The 20,913-nt window shown below is 45.2% G+C and overlaps 1 pseudogene; it reads right to left on the reverse strand.

Annotated features, from left to right (window-relative positions):
* Positions 1-17,122: 17,122 nt before the first annotated feature.
* LOC147425382 (uncharacterized) lies at positions 17,123-18,627 on the reverse strand (annotated as a pseudogene).
* Between the last annotated feature and the right edge of the window lie 2,286 nt (positions 18,628-20,913).

The raw sequence follows: 20,913 nt of genomic DNA on the forward strand, positions 1-20,913 counted from the left end.
CCATAGCCACCATAGGCAGCTCACCTCACCCTTCCCTCAGCTCCTCATTCTCTCTCCACAATACTCAACTCTTTCAAATCCCTTCCTAAGCCCAACTTCCCAAGCATGTCCACGCATAGACGGCCCAAACCAGAGATAGAGGAGATTGTGTTGCACAACACAAAAGACTCAGAGGGGGTATGGATCCCACAAGTATTCAAGAAGGGTGCATGGGTCTACATGCAACCGTCATGTGCTGGACCTCATCGCGTACGATGTTGAGGCGTATTGGAACGTCATTGGAAGGGCCAGCTATTGGCATTCAAAGAAACAAAGTCCGGAATGGTGGCCATCGTGCAACACGTCTACAGTGCAGCTGAGATCCACCTCAAGAGAGCTTCAACTCAATTTGCGCCTCATTCTAAGTTTTCATGGTTTAGCTATCCCATGCATATGTCATGTTTACGTTTATGTGATCATTATGTTTAACTAAGGGCATGTGTAAAGATGTTTTTCTATCCAGCTTAGTTGAGGAGTAGCCGCTTGAGTGCCTCTTAGGCACGTTCATGGTTTTGCATGCTCACATTGGGGAGCTTATGTTTCCTAATGTTTCATCGAAAAAACTTACCGAGCAGCGAATATTCATGTACTCCCACAAGTACGTGGTGCCGAAGTCAAGCCAAAGCTATGGTAGGTTAGAAGCCGTGGAAACACCCTCATTCCAGAGTGCAGAATGGCCAACTCCAGACCATTGGGCTTTGATTTCTTTCAAGCGCAAGGTGCTGCAAGATTTCCAAGGGTCCGTAAAGTTTGGTAAGGCAACCAGATTGGTGGGTCTTAGTTGGCATTGTCCCATTCATTTGTTTGTGCATGCATTCCGGTCTCTGACGATTGTAGAAACACCAACAATGTTTGTTTGCAAAGAAGTTGACATAGATGCAATGGACACCATTCTAGGTGTCAATTGGGGCTATGTTGATGGTTTGCATGATGGTGACCGTTATAAGTTTAATGTGTCCCCCACGCAGCTTTGCCTTCGGTATTTGAAAGCAAGGTGCACCTTGTATGCACGGTTTAGCTAGGAGAGATGGATGCACAAACGTGGCAAATGGATACCCTTGCAGCTGACAGCCGAAGAGGTTCAATCCTTTGAAATTCGTGTCCGCATGCCCAATAACGGGGTGGAGGTGGTTGCAGTGAATCCGCATTGGACTCTTGCCAATCTTCGGGAACACTTTGTCATAATGGGATTCGAGGATGTCGGTAATGCAAGTTTCAAACTGGAACAATGCAAGGTCTGCTTTGTGCTTGCTTAGCTACCTTTTCTTATTTTTTGTGGGTTTTTGTATTTTGATTGCCCATTTTTTGGTTGTATAGATTGGAAGGCGGATGGAGGCCACTATGCTTGTTTACAAAGATTGGGCTACAGACAAAATCATCTTGTCTAAGTGAATTGGCTTGTAACTTTAATCGTTTATATATTGGATATTTTATTAAAGATTTTGAAAAGTTTTAAGGTGTTGTACTTGATTTTGTACTTGAGTTTTAAGGTGGTGTAAATTTATTTTTTAAATGCATATTTTTTATTTTTTTCGAGATGGAATATGTCTATATAAGGAGGACCACCTCCTCATTTCACCATTTTCATCCCAGCATTGCAGAGAGACCTAGCATACCCAATCACGCAAAGAGAAGACATGGCTGCTACTAGTGCTTTAGATGCATTCCTTATTGAGGTTGGGCATGCAAATCGCCCTGAACTTCAAGCATTTTTCACAACCCAACCCGATTTGGAAACCACTTTGACCCTCCACTCTCAATCTCTTGAGCACATTACTTCATACATTTCCACGTGCATGGGGAGATTCATTGTTGAGTTACCAAACCGGCCAGGGCAATGGGTCCCTGAAGGCCTTCTCCACCACATCTACCAAGGGGACATGCCATTTCATCAGCGGCTTGCACGCTTTGCCACCATAGCACAACCCGCCGGACAATATGTGCGGCTTGAAGCTGATGATGTGCGAGCAATGCGTAAGGGAAGGATCGGAAACACTTTTTTCTTTGTTCAGGCCATAATGATCTTCCTCCTTCACGAGTGCCCAGCAGGCCCTGACGTAGTGCTACCACACTTGCAGATCGGCGGGGTATTGGCTGGTGTGAAGGACCCCAAGCCCGCGGCCATTGACTCATCCGCAGAGGAGAGGACGCTTGCCTTGACCTACCCTGTAGGGATTCAAGGCCTCTTGGAGGCCTCTCCATCAGTCGGTTCATCCTCGGGACCGCCAGAAGGAACCACCACTCGGGATGCCATCCCTGAGGTAGAGATTACCCGCTTCTCCTCCATTGTGGTGGGTGGGGAGGAGTTTGTGTTTATGCACGATCTGGAGAAATCCTTTGAGCTTCGCATGGATGAGTGTTTCGCCATCCTCGATGCCCATGGAAAGTTTGAGGTTGATACCACCACCTCCCATGATGATGATCTCCTACTGCCCATGGGGAATATTTTGGCGGACACAGTGGCGATCGCACAAGCCGTGGTGGCAGCGGCCGAGCAGGCCAAAGTCTCTGAGGAGGAGTTTGTGGCCGTGCAAGCCATGTGTTTGGCTAAACGCGCAAGAGTGGATTCACCACCACCTGCTACAACACCCGTTTTGCTTGATCCAAAGGGGAAGTCAAGCGTTGATCTTTACTTGCACCCGAATGCCGATGAGGAGGATCGTAGACAAGAGGTATAGATGCTCACTTACATTTGATTGTTACAAATGATTTTGTTAATGTTATATCATAATTATGTGCCCTATCTCAGAAAACCTATGTTTTGCAGGATGTTCTGGAGGTTGACGCCTGGGCGCAACGGTCAGGGGGGAGGAGGACGCCGTTCGGACCTCAAGCGGCACTTGCTTACTACCTCGGCACACTTCCCACTGGTGTCGTGGTGTTTGTCCATGCCGACTACTCTCCGAATGGTCGCTACAACATTTTTGCTCTCCATTCACTCTCCAAGGTGTTGTGTTTAACAACACTTGCCCAAACGGCCAACCTTGTAGTGCTTGTAAAGAAAGCTTTTGCAATATCCACTTTCGGTGTAAGCTTTCACGGGCGCCTTATTGCCCATGTCGGCATGAACCAAGCTGTAGGGGTTAATGACACCCAAGAAATCACAACCACTTTACTTAACATGGAGCCACCCCAAAAGGCCAAGCGCCAGAAAATTATAATTCGAAAGATCCTAAAGCAAAAGCCGGATATCATGTAAAACATCGATTTCTTTAATGAAACTACTTTTTGCTGTCTATGACTCTCTTTCTTGCAAGGTTTTGAATTTCTTATATGTTGGGCTTCCATTGTGTATGAGAAGCACCATAATTTCTGCTATGACTATTAAAGGGTTTGGCAGGCATTAAAATTTATAAAATGCATACATTGTTATATCTAGGCTTCCAAAGTTATGGATGTGCCTAGTAAAGGGCTTGGAAGTCCCTAAAATATGCTGCCACAAGGGCGCGCATTGGGGCCTTCCATCAGCAGATGAAGTGTGAAAATGCGCGCCCTTGTGGCAGATGAATTTGGACACATCTAGGAGCATACCCAGGTACAAAACAGAGTGAGAAGACATTAGTACACAGTTGAAAAACAGAAAGACATGGATACCTAGGTAAACTTAAGCCCATCTTGCCCCAGATACCTAAAGTTGTATTAACAGACCACAAGAGTAAACTATGTGGCAATATCTAGCCCTTTTTGGAGTATAGGACTGACATGGACTAAGGGGGTATTGATTGCCAGAAGTATCTATGCTAATTGAAGCATTGAAGCAAACAAAACATACTTATTTCTTGTCAAAATTGTCTGGAAACCACTGGAAAGTGTCTGGAAAGCACTAGGGAAGGCTGCCACAAGGGCACGCATTGTGTCCATCCATAGGCCTCTGGAAGCCCCAAATGCGCGCCCTTGTGGCAGCCGGTTTGGGGGCATTCCAAGCCATTTTCAACATTTTGTAGATGATTTTTCCATGCAATAGTGCGTCACATAGCATGGATACATCAGGAAGTGCATGCCCCACTTAGCCAAGGTGCTAAACGTAGGCAAATTTTCACAATAACAAGCTAATGGCTACATACATACAATAGAAGGTAGACAAAACTTGGACCAGTGCTACATTGCATGGTACAGAATTAAAACAATACAATGCGCAGTGAGGTATACAATAAAAGACGCTTATATTTAAATTCTTCCCAATACAATGCATAGAGTGGGATATACAATCAAAAGACGCTTGTATTCAAATTCTTCCGAATCTTGGAGTTCCGTAAATACAAAAAGGTTTGATGCATAATTACAAGCTACTCCTCATGGCGCAAACGGCGAGCAAGCTGCATATCCTTGGGCATAATGGTTACACACTTTGCATGGATGGCACAGAGGTTAGAATCCTCAAATATGTTAGTTAAATATTGCTCTGTTGCCTCTTGGACTGCCTCTATGGCCACGGCGCCCATCCGAAACTGAGTGTTGTACAATTGCAAAACCTCCCTGCATAGCCTTGCAAAAGGGGCCCTCCGAATCAAGAGCTCGGTGCTCTTTTGATAGTGTCGAATCTCCGCAAAATCACGGCTGCGCTTTCGTACCTTCTGAGGTCGACGTGGAGGTGCATTTTTGGCACGAGTTGGGGCAACTTGCTTCCTCTTCTTGTAGACAATGCTCTTTCTCTTTTTTTTCTGCACAGGCACTTCCAACACCTCATAATCTGATTCCACCCACTCTCCATCTTATTCGTGCTCTTCACTATTGACCAGATGTGATGGTGTAGGTCCACTCCCTTTAGGAAGTGTCTTACCCCCAATAGACATGTGAGCCTGATAAGTTTGTATTTGGATGCCAACCCATGGGGCATCTTCATCCGTTTGCGTCTCTTCGGAGCCTTCTGACGGTTGCTTTTGGCTGTTTGTTTCTTTGCCTTGGTCGCTCTCATCCTCCCTGTTGCCATTAGAATCGTTGGAGTCTGATGAATAGACAACAAGGCGATGCTTCCGTCTCTCTTTTGCTGCTGTAGAGGACTGGCCATGCTGATTTGAAGCTCCAGCTTCTTCTGTGTGGACTTCACCTTGAGCTTGTGAAGTTCCAGCTTCTGTTGCTGTACCTTTGAGTCGTTGGCCATCCGACCCCTCTGGATATGCAATCCTAGCCGTTTGTTTTGTTCTTTCCATGGTAGCACTTAGTAGGGAAAATGACAAAATGAGCGCCTTCAACCTTTAAATAAGGTTTTTTGAGATTTGGGCCCTTTCACACTATGCGGCCAATTGAGTGAAACTCAAATAAACCAATTGAATTTAGAAACTAAACCTGGATCATGCGAACGGCTGACGCGATGCCCAAACGCTTCCTTTTCGATACTTAGTTGCACGCCAAGCTTCATGGCCCAGGGACACTTGCGAGCGTTTCCACTTCTCGGAGGCTGCAGTACGGGAGGCGTTGCGTAACTGCTTTGCTAACATCGACTCTCTTGCTTTCTCAATAGTACGAGTTCTCCCAAAGGTGTGCCTAAAAAACCAGTTAAACATCTCGTGAAGGTAGTTGGAGTGTGAACTACCACCACCATGCCGAGTATTCTTGAAGTAGACTTCTTTTTCTCGATAGTGGGACTTCTCCATGCCTTGTGTACTCCATATATCAAGCGAACCATAGCGGTCCATGAAGTATGCACCATGTGCATAGAGAATGTGCTAAAACAACCAAAAAGGAGATAAGCTAATAGAAAAGTTACATTTTCAAACATTGCATATGTATTAAGTCCGTTAAAACAAACCATGTAGTGTGTAATCTTGCTTTCAGACCATCCGTCCTTAGCGGCCTTTGTGAATTCATAAAGCACCGTTTTGAATTCCTCTCGCTGCTCAACAGTGGTGCTTGAAAGATTCATCAATTGCACAACCTTTTGAAAGGATGACCATACTAGCTTGCGTTGGTTAGCAACCTCCACATTGGGATCTTTGTCCGTCGTGCATGAACACAAATCTTTCCACAACTCCCACCGCTTCTCACTTGCTAGATCGACACTTGCCTTGGATACCTGCATTGGAGACTTTGAAATCTTCTTGAAAAATCGACGTGCCTTGGCTCCATTCATGGAAACCTTCTGTGCCACCTCATATGTCTTCTCCCTACAAGTCTCTGCTACAATGTTCACCCTTGATCGGTGACATCCAATCTCATTAAGGAGCGTCTCCACCCCCTGCAAGGAGTCTTTTGACCGTTGAAAGGGCTTCATTGTGAAAGCATAATCAATGTGATGCTTTAGGATCCTATCAAATATTCGCATAAACACATGCAATGTACAAAAGTGAACATTGTTGAGGGAGAAGGGAATTATGGGGTTCCACACAGGATCTTTGCTATCCCTATTGGGCACCTGCAGCATATCACATGAAAGAACCGAAGTTTGCCACTCCCTATTTATATGGTCATCATTATCTTCGTCCTGACCTTCCACTTGAGTTGCTCGAATTGTCTTGTGCCCTTTCGTACAGAATGGACAGGGAAGTAAAGAATTTGCACCTTGTTTGCATCCAAGCATGCACTTTATGGTCTTTAGATCACCACCTAAATGCCATTCAACATCAAAATCCCCACGTCCTGGAACCATGAGCTTCTCACCGTTTATTTGAGCTTTAATGACCTCTGTGACCCATGGGATTCTACTGAAAATCCATGCAAGGACTTCATGTGTCTCTTTCGGAACTTCAATTGCACCAAGCCACCATATATCCTTCTCTGATTGCACACTAAAAGAGGGCTTTGTCGCTTCACTCGAACTGCAAGATTGCTTGGCATAAGCTAGGGCTTCATTCATAAGCGTGATGCTCATTCTCTCCAACTTTCTCCCTTTAACAATTACACACTCATCCAACTTCAGCACGAACACAAGCTTGCCTTCAAGAACTGCCAACAATATAAAGCCTCAGAATGCATGTTATGACACATCATAGAGCATGTAGGCAACTCTAAACTAACCTGCATCACTCAAATTGTAGAAAACAGCCATGGACTGCTGCAATCGTATCAAGTCCACAAAGATATTGTTGAATTTGGTTTAAACAAACCCTTCGGTTCGCAACACACTGTTAGAAACAGCACCGCTTCCCTTCCCGCGGCCCTTCCTTCCTTCTGATTTGCTACGGAGCGGTTGAAGAGGCATCGTGTCTTGAATATACAAGCAGTCCCCTAATCGGTGAACAACATCTTCATTTGACACTTCTTGGCAATCGCCACTCTGTGAGGAAGTGGAAATAGGTTTCAGCATCACAAATATCATGAACATCTAGATCAGTGACAATATTAGAAAAATCACTAAGAACTCTCTTAGTGATTGCATCTTTCAAGTGTTTTGCCTCTGGAGCATCAAGCATCCCAATAAAATCCTCTTTGTTGAAACAAGAACGAAGTAAAGTAGCCCTAGCTGACGCATTCTCGCCGCCGCACGTTTCTTGGACGAAGTTCCTATTGCCTAAAACAACAATGATGAGCGGTATTAGACTTAAACAACATGAGGGACATAACATGTTACCTCATAGCTGTCACCCTTCGTTTTCTTGCACCTCCACATGGTGCAAGAGTCTGAATTTTGGACAACTCTCGTTTCCTCACCCTACCTCCCATGGCAGTACTCTTCATGTGTGAAAGAGTATCCTCAAGCTTTTTAATTACATTTTCCTTGGTTGTGATGGTGCTCTTTGCCTCCTCAAGCGCACTAGTAGCTGTTTGCATCTGATCTTGAATATTGTGGAAACTCCCATTGAGCAACTGCCAATGACGCAAGTAGATCTCGGACCGCGCAATCTCGTGTTTGTTGAGTCTCTTGCAGTAGCCCAACAAACCTTGCTCTCCATTTCCAACGTATTGCAACAGTGATGGAATGTTTGTAAAAGACGGATGAACATTGAGAGAAGGATCCTTTGGATACAAGCATCCGTCTGTCCAGAGATCCACATTCTTCTCCCCTTGAGCGCGGCGTTCGTTGGCTGAAGGTAATGTACCCAAGCACGTTTTTTTTGTCGGAACATACTCTTGAGGTAGGCGTAGGAAAATCCGTGGAGACCTACCGCGTGAAGAGCTTGCTGGGACATTGGTCACGTTGTCAAGAGGCATTGTAGGATGGAGAGATGGAGCTTGAAGGATGGAAAGATGGGTGTGTAGGTGCAGCAGCAGGTGCAGGTGCAAGGGGGATGGGTGTAGGAGAGGAGCTTAGATTAGGAGGGAAAGTTTTCAATTTTGGGGGGAATTTCCTAAAAGTTTTGGAGGGAGTAAAAAAATGTTGAATTATGAGTAATTTAACTTAAAAATCTTTTTTTTATTATGTGTATATGTTGGGGGTACTTTTTAGGGGGGAATAGAGTTTTTTTGAAAGTTTTTGAAAAAAGTCATTTTTTTGACCTCTTTGACCCACGGATTTGCTTAGGTGGCATGGGAGAGTTAAGAGGCCACTTACAAGTTGGCCAAAAATCTAGAGAGAGAAGACCCCCTACCCCCTTACTTTTCAAATGGTTTACCCCCCCCTTCCCTACTTTTTAAATGGTTAACCCCCCCCCCCCCTTCCCCCTACCTTTTTAGGGGTCAAAGGTGGAGGAGACCCTACCAAAATAGCCCCATTCAAAGCCTTTGTCCCCCTTAATCTTGGCAGGCTTCCTTTAAATTAGGGATTCTTACAAGGCCCATGGAGAGTCCATTTTTTTCCTAATGATGACTTACGGTGTGCCATTGGTCAGATACGGACCTCTCCACACCAGCTTGAGATTGAGACTGGTAGATTCTGAGGGATACTAGCAACTAACATGATATGCCATCTATGCCATACAAACCTAGAGATAGAGGTGCATTATACATGTGAATGCACAGTGTATTACGAGATACGGGGTCGCTTACACTTTCTATTCAGAGAAGGCTTCGGACCCTTCTCCAGAGTCATGAGCTATCAATACCAGTGATGTCTTGGATTGTATCTACAGAGGAGATGTGGAGAGAGACAATCCCAGAGACAGATTATCAATTTGTTCACACCAAACACTGGACAGATAGAGGAGCCGCCACCATTGCAAAGATCAACTCAAACTCACACCCGCGGTACTCTCATTGACCAAGCATTGGAGCTAGGGAGATCGAGACGCCCACGGTTGAGGAGGGGAGCTTCACAACATCAACAGAGACTAGATTAAAGGATTCGAGCCATACTATCTCGACATTCAAAGTACAAATGAGGATGGATTCATCACCCATTGTATCTCTTTCTTGGATTGGGCACCCACTATATTAGTGATCATACATACCCCAATAGTTTTAGCTAGTAACACTTCTAGATTCAATTTAGTACTCAGACATGGTATCAGATTCACTAGTATATAACAGATAGGTCTCATAGGTCATTTTGGCCTTTTGAAGACGTTAATATATCATTTCATTTCTCTCTCTCTCTCTCTCTCTCTCTCTCTCTCTCTCTCTCCAAACCACTACACTTATACGTCAGGATTTAATTCAACTAGATATCAGAAGCACATGGATACAACCAGTACAAGAGTTGGGCACAAAGATGGATTTCTATAGAGAGCATCTCTTCAAACTAATAGAGGATGGATATGGGATTAGACCAGCCTATATGGACACTCATTTATCCTATGGGATATGATGTGCTATTGGTTTGATGCGCACGTCATCACATCAACAAGAGATTGAGATTGACAGATTTAGGAGAGTACCAACATAAGCTAGGATATGCTAGTTATGTCATATAGAACCAGAGAGAGAGTTACATCACATTTGTGGTTGTCCGGTATACTATGAGATACGAGGGTGCTTTCACTGTCTATTTAGAGAGGGATTTGGACCGTTGGCTAGAGTCATGAGATATTAGGATCAGAGATGCCTTGGGTTGTTTTTGCAAGAGCTGCACAGACATAGGGAAAGTCTCTTGAAGAGACCACGTAGTGGGAGACATTCATAGTGGGAGCCACTGACTTCTTTGGAGTAGGGACTCAATAGCCAGATGTGCATGCTTCACAGTAGACTTTCAGAGCCCACTTCTACCAAAGGTATATTAGTGGACATAGCCACTGAGCTTGGGAGAGCTAGAAGCCCATGTCTACGGGGGTGACCACAACATTGATTGAGGCTCCACAAGAGAATCAAGACTATTCTAGCACGACACGGGAGATGTCGAGTACGACTATTTATAGAGGCGAACATTGACGAAGCTGTTCAACGACCAATGCAATACTTTATCGGACAATGCTCGATGTCGGGCATCCTCATGAATGGATGATGACGATGATAATTTTCAGGTTGACGATTTTAGTCTTTTAGGCTTAGTCTTTAACTTTACTTCATTTTATTTTATACCTAGGCAGTGGATTAGATCCACAAGGATTGTATCAGTTTGGTCTCATAGGTCATTTTGGCCTTTTGAATACATTTAATATAAAATTTCATTTCATTTCTCTCTCTCTCTCTCTCTCTCCCGAAAATTTCATTTCATTCATTTGTGTGTATGTGTGTGTGTGTGTGTGTGTGTGTACCTGGCTGTTAAAGAGCCGAATAGATGGGCTGGTGGGCCTAAGATGGGGTGTGAGCTCGAGATGGGGTGGGGAAGACCGGGCATCGATGCCGCACTTTGTATGCAAGCTATGAGGCGATGGTGCTTGAGGTATGTTGTGATTGAACTCTCTTGACGAGTAAGTCTTGTAGCAATTGAGCTCGTTCTTATATTGTGTGATATGCACTATTGTGTATAGTTGCTACGGGAGTGAAAATGGCTCCCGCAAGTAAATTTGGGGAATTGTTTTGAAGTTCTTTCCATCGCTTAAGAGATGCCATCTAGTTTGCAAGCATCACAAGATGTGATGCTCTAAATGGCGCTCTAAATGATGGATCTACTAGCGACAATTTTATTCTTTTTTGGGGTAAATATTAAGCACCACTTAAGCGACACACGAGGTCACTTAAGCAACACCTGTATATATTGCAAGCATCCCTAGCTCTACAAAGCCCTCTTGTAGTGAATGTGATGAAAGAGTTTGGATCCTTTTGGAATGAATTCAATGAGCTAGTACAATATAATGTTGATGTATTGTCCGTACCTTTGGAAGTGGGCATTGGGAATTCGAGCAATGACATCAATGGGCAACTCTTTTTGTATGATGAAGGATTTGACATTGTTGATCTGATTTTAAAAATATGAAATATGTATCTCACCTCTTTATAAGTGGTAGAAATGCCAACATTTTTGTGTGACATTGCAAAGCTGAGAGGTTGTGTGCTTGTAATTTTTTGCAATGGCTTCTAAATGGCCTATTGGTCCTTTTGGTACTGGTGCCAAGGAGTGGTATGTGAGAAACGATGAATTTGTAGGGACTCAGAGCATGGACTTTGAAGAGGGTGAGATATTGTAAAGTGTTAGACATTTTTACTGCATGTTATTGTGTTTTTGCTTTATTGTACATGTTATTTTGGTCACTACTCGAATTGAAGCTTTGTTTACTGTGTTTTAAAGATGCTGGTGGTTACTCTTTGTTATATTCACTTGATTTTTGTGGGTGGTGGTTGTAAGCGCGGGATCACTATGAACATTAGGAAGTGAATGGGGTCTAAGGGGGCCTCTTTATTTGCCATGGGATTAAAAAGGAGATTATAGAAGGGGCAAATGGGTGGATGCCATGTGGACTGAAATGGTGGGTATGGAAGGGCCTAAAAGTAAGTGGTCAAACTCGTACTCTTTTATAAAATATAAAGAGAAAATCTCATTTAAATTCAAAAAACTAAACTTTTCTCTAAATAGTTGAGTAAAAACCAATCCTTTCTCTCTCTAGTGGATGCCAGTTGCTCCCCCCTCTCTTTTAAAAGGGGATCCCTCCAAAAACGTGTTGATCATTCCATCCCTCTCTCTCTACTGTACCATCTCTCACTTCTCTTCACTTCACCTTGCAAGTTGCTTCTCTTTCATTTTTCCATCCCAAAAGCTTTGCAACAGAAGTTTGAACCTCTTTTCCCTCATCAAGCTTACTGCATTCTTGAGGGCTGGATTCTCCTCAAGCTGAAGTTCTCCATTTCTTCATGGGCCTCACTAAACACCTCTAGCTAAAGCTGAAGATTTGCAGCGTATCCTTCTGCTAGATCATCCCTCTTTCTTTCCTCAACAGGTTTCGTGCTCCTTCTCCATTAATCTCTCTAGAGAGGATCTACTTCCCTCTCAAGCTTTGCAACATTATCTTCCCCATTAAGCCAACAAGCAAGTGGAGCAGTATAGCAGTAAGTGGCATCCTTCACCTTTGTGTACCATCAAGAATATTGCTCTTTATACAGCTAAGAACATGGATGTGCAATGTCTAATCATAAGTGTCTCAGACGTCTGCAGGTTGTGCCACTATTCCCCATGGCATCATCAGGTACTCGATGACCTAGGAGTGTCATTGACTCCATTTAATGCAACAATGTACAAGACAACGATGGACATTGGGTGACGATGGAGTTAAAACAAATGATGTGGGTGGCAATGCAGCCCAACTCAAGAGGTGCACACAAGGTTTCAAAGAGACATATGGCTTCTCAAGCACACTATTGGAAAAAGGTAAGAATCATGGAGTTCAAGCAAACACAAGATGGCAAGAGGCTTGCAAAGGTCCAGCATGTGTATGTTGCTTCACAACTGAAGCTAGAGACAGTAGTGGCTCCATCGAGGTTTCCTGCAAATTCGAATTTTACTCCTCTTTCAAGTTTTTTGGTCGTCTATTTAGTATTTTTGCCTTGTATGTTGCTTTTGATGACTGTAATATTTCCATTGCTTGTTCATGTTTGCAGATGTTTTTCCATCCGATTTTGTAGAGTGGGAGCCAATAGAGTCCTTCACAAGAACTTTGAGGCCATCAACATTGAGCTTGGCAAGTTGCTCTATGCTGGTTGTCCATCCTCTGAGCTTACCTCACGTGACATTTTTTGTTCTAGTCATACTTATGTCACACCTCGGCGAAATGGATATGGTAATCTTTCTCCGGTTCACTTGCCAACCTTGGAGAGTTTGGAATGGCCTAAGTTAGACAATGCCTTGTCGTAGAAACCAAAAGGAGAATAGAGGTGGATGTGCAAGCAGCAACGAAGTGCACCTATGGTTCCCACAAATCCATGGTAACATGGTTTATGTCTCTTCATGTGTTTGTGTTTATATTTCGACTTCAAAGTGTTCACATGACACCAACAATGTGGACTTGCAAAGGGGGAAGTGCGATCAACAAATTTCTTGCACTTGGATGGCAAACTAAGGTGATCAACCACCAGGGAGATAGAATCAAGTGCTCTGTAGTTACTGACAATGTGGTGTTCAGATACCATAATACAAAGCAAAGCTTGTTGATGGTCTTTCCCTATAGAAGATGCAAGTTGACAATGGGAGAATGGGAGGCACTAGACTCTAAGGTTGCTGCTAGAGAATCAGTTGACCTGCAAATACGCCTCCATGATGATGCAATGCACCACATTACAGTGAACAATGACTGGCACCTCGGTCACCTTTGCGAGTATCTTTATCTCAAATATACCTTGCCCAAGCAATATCTCTTTGTAATTAATGAAAAGGTTGTTCGATCCAAAAAAGAGAAGAGCTTTCGATGTGAGAACATTCCGTTTCCGCGATGTATTTTTGTAAAAGCTTGTAATTGACGGGGATTTTGCTCCCATTAAGACATACCGTGTTTTGAATCTCGCTTCGACGCACACTTGTTTATTCTCAACTTGTTCAAGTTTTCGATTGAAACTTGCAATTTCTTTGATGTGGAGCACAAATGTTTTCAATGTTGGTGTCTTTCAATGCTCTGTCGCGTGATTTTGTTTAAAATTATTGTTTTAAGTTATTTTGACGTTGATTTTAAGTGATTTTTAAAAAGTGACATTGTGTATAAAAGCGACTTTCTAGGTTTTAAACTTCATTTCTCACATTCACACAAAACTCTCGCTCTAAGCTCTCTTCGTATCTTCTTCGCGAAGGAACCCATGGCAACGTCTACTGATGCACTTCTCAAACAATTAGAAAAGGTAGGACTTGCAAATTGAGCACATGAACTACTCAGTGTATTCGAGAGGACAATTGACATTCAAGCTACTGCCAACCTTCATGCAAAGGCATTCGAAAGCTTTCTTGACTACATGGCACAACACATGGAAGAATATGCCATAATCTTTGAGGGATCCGACACGGCATGGTTGCCATTGGATTTCCTGAAGCATCTCTATGCGGCCGACAAATTTTTTTGATTTTGCTTGTTGAGGTTTATCAAAGGCCTCACGGAATGGGACTACAGGATAGAGGATAAAGATAATCTCATAGATTTGGGCATGAGTTGCATAGGCACCCAATTCATTTCTTAGGACATGGTTCTGGTCTTACTTGTGCTTGAGGGCATGGATAAGGAAAAATCAAAGGAAAAGGTTCAACCAGATACCACCTGTGACCATTGTGGAGGAATCAAATAAAGTTATTGAAGAGATTGATGAGCAAATTGAAGCATCTATTGCACACGTCCTCTTGCAAGATCCCAGATCCATTCAGGAGGAAGATTGAATGATAGAGGGAGATGAGGTGCTGGAAGAGGTCCCAGACCTCCAAATTCTCACTTTGCATGCGGTGGTGGTGGATGATCATCATGTTTGTTCCTTGACGACATTGCCAAAACATTAGGACTCAGAGAAGATGAGTCGCTCGCAGTGCTAGCCATCTATGTGGGCATGAAGGATCCCAGTGGAAAGGAAGTGAAAGTCAATTTTCAAATTCACTTTGAAGACCAAGATCTCCCAGCAAGCCTCTTTTTCCTCTCCAATGAAAACAAACAGAGGTTAATGCAAACAGTAGCAAGTACACTTGTGGAAATCAAATCATGTGCCTCTTTCTACAAAAACGTACCGGAAAGTGCATTTCATTTACACAAACCACTAATCATGATTGGTAGAGATGATCGATCTAGCATCGATCTTAGAAAAAAACATCTTGAAGAGAAGGATGAAGAAACCGAGGTAAACAAATCTTAACCTGGTAGATTGTCTATTATTCCTTACTACAAGTGTTAAAGTCAATTAAAATGCTTTGAAGGCGGCATACCATGTTGATAAGTTCACAATGCGTACTAGAGGTTCGTGCAATGATGGAAAGGGGGAACAAATCTAGCATACTCCAAGCTTGCCTCTCTATAGCCCAAGGATTAACCCGCACCCCTAACCACACAGAGAATCACATATAAACACACACTATCTGCCAATCTCCAATGCACCGACTCGCCTACGAGCGCCACCGGCTATAAACAATCACTTATAAACTCCAAGCATAATTGGCTCGACAACACACGATCATAATTGCTAATGCATAACACACTCATCAAATCTGCAAACACATAGTAAGCTCGCCCAACCTCTCTCTCCCTCTCTCTCTCTGCACAAACACACAAAAAGACCCGGAGCCAATGCTACCACGGGTGCTATGCACAAGACGAGACGAGCAGACGATAAGATTGTAGCCGAATATCAACCAAACCATACACAATCATTGCATAGCCATAACTCGGATACAAAAGCGATGTTGACAATCCCACGCACTTCACCATATGGCGCGCCTTCGTGGTTTCTCCTTTCCTCGATCTTCTATAGCCGGCCACCCTCGTTGGCGGTCTCTTCTCAATTTGACGGTTCCTGCTTGACAATCTTACTTTGACAGCCCTTGATTGGAGGCCTCCCTTGCTCACAGCAATGGCCCTCCTTGTCCTCCTTCAACTGGAGACCTTGCTCAGTAGATAGCTCCTACCCTCGACTTGGCGGCCTTTCTCTGCAACCTGCCCCACGCTTTGGCTGTCCTTGGCTCTCGCTTGGTCTGCAGCCCCTCCTGTGGCGCCTCAACTGCACCCCTTGGCTCTCGAGTACCACCCCCTTTAACCTCCTATCAGGCCGTTAATTGGCCCTTGGCTCTTCCCCTTCTCCAACAGAGCCATCCCGTGGCTCCCTTCCCCATGCAGGCCTTCACACCTTCTGTCTCCCGCTCGACCATCAACCCACACCTTCCCTTCTTCACCTTGCAGAGCAGGCCGCCCTCTACTGTAGCCCTCTTGCGTGTTCACCCACTTGGGTGGCCCTCTTATCAACGCCCCTCCTCCTGCTCTACAGTCCTGGCGGCCCTGCTCGCCTCAAGGCGGCCCTCTTGCAACGCTCTCCCTTGGGGGTTAAGATTGTAGCCGAATACAAAATAACTCAACCAAACCATACACAATCACTGCATAGCCATAACTCGGATACAACAGCGGTGTTGACAATCCCACACACTTCACCATATGGCGCCTCGTTGGCAGTCTCTTCTCAATTTGACGGTTCCTGCTTGACAATCTTACTTTGGCAGCCCTCGATTGGCGGCCTCCCTTGCTCATAGCAATGGCCCTCCTTGTCCTCCTTCAACTGGAGACCTTGCTCAGTAGATAGCTCCTACCCCCGACTTGGTGGCCTTTCTCTGGCTTTGGCTGTCCTTGGCCCTGGCTTCGTCTGCAGCCCCTCTTGTGTCCTTGGCCCTGGCTTCTACTGCATCCCTCTTGCATGTTCACCCACTTGGGTGGCCCTCCTATGCAATGCCCCTCCTCCTGCTCTACAGTCCTGGTGGCCCTGCTCGCCTCAAGGTGGCCCTGCTGCCACGCTCTCCCTTACTCTAGGCCAGCCTTCTAGCAGCCCTTCCTTGTAATGGCGACAATTCATGGCCGGCTGTCGCATCTTGAACTTGGCGAGCACGACCGACACCTTCATACACACAATGGCACAATATCTCCAGCAAAGATTGACAACCATGCTTGGCCTGCAAAATGCCGGATCTGGCATACACGTCCCTGCAGTACCTGCTCCAAGCTGCATCTAGTACATGACCAAGCCTGCGACCATCAACCTACCTGCTGTCGTGCACCTGCCCACTGACACTTTCTGAGGTCGACCAAATCAAGTTGTACCATCATTGCCCACCCCGTCGTTGAGCATTTATGCTCGAACATAGCATTATTTAGAGAATATATCATTGCATAAGAAGAAACTGATAGATATTATGTACAAGAGCTAGATACATAGCACTAGATAGATAGAGAGAGATTCACTATCTGCCATAGCACCCACCTAGGTCAAATGGAAAGCTGCAGGCTTCCCCAAGCATGATTGTAGTCCCTCCCGGATAAAAAATGCGGCTTTGGTCATCATCATCCGTCTGTAAAACAGATACGCACCATCCCTGCTTTGCATTGGTAAACCTGTGAACCAATCCTTCCTGTAGATCTTGACAGCATAGCCCTTCAAAAAACTTCATGCACGAGCCATCTCCACACCCAACACAAGCCTGCACATCCTAGAAAGCCTTTGCATCACATGTCTCCCCGCCAACGGCTAGAGAGCTCTCCACAACATCATTGTCTTTAAGCAAGGCAACCTGTGGCAACTGATCATCCAAAGCAAACACCGACATACCTTCACCTGTAGTCCCTTTAAACAGCACTGGAAAAGGCGGAAAGCCTTGCATACCTTGTATCCTTGCCATAGCTTTAGCAACCAAAACCTGTGACTCCTCATCTACATCGACCACTGAATCATTGAACCCCCAGTCTGCTTCATCAAAGCACTCTTCTTAAGTCAACATGGCCTTACCATCACAAGGCATGAGAGAGGGTTTCCCAACCCCCTGGTCTGCACAAAATGTCTCTTCACTTGCAATCTATTGCTCTTTGACCACATTATCGACACGCATAACATCATATATGTCAAACCTTGAGAAAGCAGACTCCGTTTCCCATGTGATGTCCGTATCCAAGGCACTGCTATAGCTCGAATACACCTTGGATTTCTCCACAAAACTCAACGGCTTTGGCACTTCAGGCTACTTCTCCACTGCTTGCTTTTCGGAAGTCACTTGGTCAAGCACATCAGGCGGTACTCGATAGACTCCTCTCTGTAGCTGTTGAGGCCTCATAGGCCCACACAGTATCTCTACTCTGTCATCACGCCTATCCACTGGTACCACATGTTCATCAACAAAGGGTCGGATTACCTGAATCTCTTCCCTAGCAATTGGCCTTGGCACCAATGGACTCGCCAGAACCTGCTTTGCCTGTTGCTTCTTTAAAACCTTCTTCGTCCTGCTCTGCGCATAGGCTACTGCCTCCTTGTACGTGCACGGTCCATCTATCTCGACTTTATCCCGCAGTTTTACATGCAAGCAGTCCACAAACTTGGTCATCTTCAAAAAATCTACATTCTCTACAACAGTTACCTTAACCAACTTGCTCCATATGGCCTCGAACTCCCACACGAATGCTCGGAGATCACAGTCAAGGCTTTGCTTTAGGTTGTCCATCATCTGCTTCACTTCACTCCATTGCGTGTTGGCCACATATCGGGTTCGGAATGCCGCTTCCAATGTGCTCCAATCCAATTTTCTTCAGCCTGCAAGCCCTCGTACCATGTTTTGGCCTTTCCACGAACTAGGAGTGGGAAAGCTTGGGCCACTCCCTCTTCTCTTGACAAGCTGCTGTCTAGCAAAAAAAGGCAGTAGTCTTGCAGCCAAACCTCACCATCTTCAACACCTATAAAATTCGGAAAACCCGACTACATCTTGCTTAGCAGCACTTGCTATTTGAAACTGGTATTACCGCAACACCGTCTTTGACTTCACTGAGAAGCAATCAGTAGCTCCTCCATGGGGGCACCACTGATGGAAACGAGGAAGGGGGAACAAACCTAGCACACTCCAAGCTTGCCATTTTTAGCCCAGGGATTAACCCGCACCCCTAACCACACATAATCACATACAAACACACACTATCTGCCAAATTCCAATGCACCGACTCGCCTACGAGCGCCACCAGCTATACAGAATCACTTATAAACTCCAAGCATAATTGGCTCGACAACACACGGCCATAACTGCTAATGCATAGCACACTCATCAAAGCTGCAAACACACAATAAGCTCGCCCAACCTCTCTCTCTCTCTCTCTCTGCACACACACACAAAAAGACACGGAGCCAATGCTACCACGGGTGCTATGCACAAGATGAGAGGAACAGACGATAAGATTGTAACCGAATACAAAATAACTCAACCAAACCATACACAATCACTGCATAGCCATAACTCGGATACAACAACGGTGTTGACAATCCCACACACTTCACCATGTGGTGCGCCTTGGTGGTTTCTCCTTTCCTCGATCTTCTGTAGCCGGCCACCCTTGTTGGCGGTCTCTTCTCAATTTGACGGTTCTTGCTTGACAATCTTACTTTGGCAGCGCTCGATTGGCGACCTCCCTTGCTCACAACAATGGCCCTCCTTGTCCTCCTTCAACTAGAGACCTTGCTCAGTAGATAGCTCCTACCCCGGACTTGCTGGCCTTTCTCTGCAACCTGCCCCACACTTTGACTGTCCTTGGCCCTGGCTTGGTCTGCAGCCCCTTCTATGGTGCCTCAACTGCAGCCCCTCGGCTCTCGAGTACCACCCCTTTAACCTCCTCCCAGCCCGTCAACTGGCCCTTGGCTCTTCCCCTTCTCCAACAGAGCCATCCCGTGGCTCCCTTCCTCATGCAGGCCTTCACACCTTCTGTCTTCTGCTCGACCATCAACCCAGACCTTCCCTTATTCACCTTGCAGCAGGCCGCCCTCTACTGCAGCCCTCTTGCGTGTTCACCCACTTGGGTGGCCCTCCTATGCAACGCCCCTCCTCCTGCTCTACAGTCTTGATGGCCCTGCTCGCCTCAAGGAGGCCCTCCTGCAACACTCTCCCTTGCTCTAGGCCAGCCTTTTGGCGGCCCTTCCTTGTAATGGCGACAATTCATGGCCGGCCGTCGCATCTTGAACTTGCCGAGCAACCGACACCTTCATACACACAATGGCACGATTTCTCCAGCAAAGATTGACAACCATGCTTGGCTTGCAAAATGCGGAATTTGGCATACACGTCCTGCGCTACCTGCTCCAAGCTGCATCTAGTACATGACCAAGCCTGCGACCATCAACCTACCTACTCCCGTGCACCAGCCCCCACTGACACTTTTCGAGGTCGACCAAATCAAGCTGTACCAACGTGTCCATGGATAGGGATAGCTCGCTTTGGCACTACTTGAGCCACATGGGGCCATCGATTCTTAGGGTTGCTCACACAGAGTTCTCCAAAAATGGTTCTGCGGAGCTACTAAAATGCAAAGCATTAAGTGCCATACTCACTAAAGATTCTCTCACCCTAATTGCTCACAAATGTATATTGGTGGACCAAGAGGCAGCATTGTATGCCTTTACCCGCAAGCACCCAGGCTTGGTCCTCTCCCACTGCGCCTTGAGCCTAGGTCTAGGGTTGACAAACCGAGAGGAAATTGTAAAATCCCTTGGCGTCAAGTCAGCCATTTGCCCCATACCCACATATGTAATTCGTAGAAAAACTAGTTTACCATGATGTAATATCCAAATCAATGTAGAATGATTATTTTTGTCAACATTCAGTAATTGTTTTTTTCTCTGATTCATATTGTCCAATAAATTTCATTTCTACAAGACATGCATAGAACCTCAAACATGCAGGCACCGGGTAGTCAGGGGCATGCCTCGGTGATTCTTTTGCAAAACGAGGCGACGGGGGGGACGCACGGGGTCAATCGGACCACAAATGACCACGATGGCTCCCGAAGGGATCGGACAGGGCAAAAAAAGCTTCTGTGCACCACGTGCATATCGACACCGTCAGACAAGCCGTGTGCTATGGTGGTCAGCTTAAAAGTAACATACCCAACAATTCAAATACTTATAAAAAACAATGTACAAAATAAAGTTGAACAATTGCACAAAATGGTAGAAATTTGGCATTTGATATTATAAGAAAACATTACAAGTCTCATCAAGAGAGAGTAC

Source organism: Adiantum capillus-veneris, chromosome 25, assembly GCF_014529385.1.
Source record: "Adiantum capillus-veneris isolate H3 chromosome 25, ASM1452938v2, whole genome shotgun sequence".
In the NCBI taxonomy this organism is placed as follows: domain Eukaryota; kingdom Viridiplantae; phylum Streptophyta; class Polypodiopsida; order Polypodiales; family Pteridaceae; genus Adiantum; species Adiantum capillus-veneris.